The sequence below is a fragment of the Ammospiza nelsoni genome, chromosome 13 (assembly GCF_027579445.1).
Source record: "Ammospiza nelsoni isolate bAmmNel1 chromosome 13, bAmmNel1.pri, whole genome shotgun sequence".
NCBI lineage: Eukaryota > Metazoa > Chordata > Aves > Passeriformes > Passerellidae > Ammospiza > Ammospiza nelsoni.
The window spans coordinates 7,789,707-7,790,000 of NC_080645.1; positions in this window are offsets into that span (position 1 = coordinate 7,789,707).

Genomic DNA, 294 nt, shown 5'->3' on the forward strand with positions numbered 1-294 from the left:
GTGTCACCTTCCTCCACTCCCTGTTATAATACAAGGATTGCTTTTGTTTGAGGGAAGGAGGCAAGAAAACACTCCTCACGAGCACTCTCAGCGGTTCTGCAGGAGGACAGAGCCGGCTGCCTGCGCCGCTGGATGAGTGCTTTGGAAGCTTAGCTCAGGAGAAATAGGATGACATTAAGGGCAGTGACTGGGTAGGTACAAGAGCAGGTATGAAAAGAGAGAGGTGGTGTAATTAATTGAAGTAGTGGTGCCCAATGGATTTTAGATAATAGATGTCATTAAGGGTGATTCAGA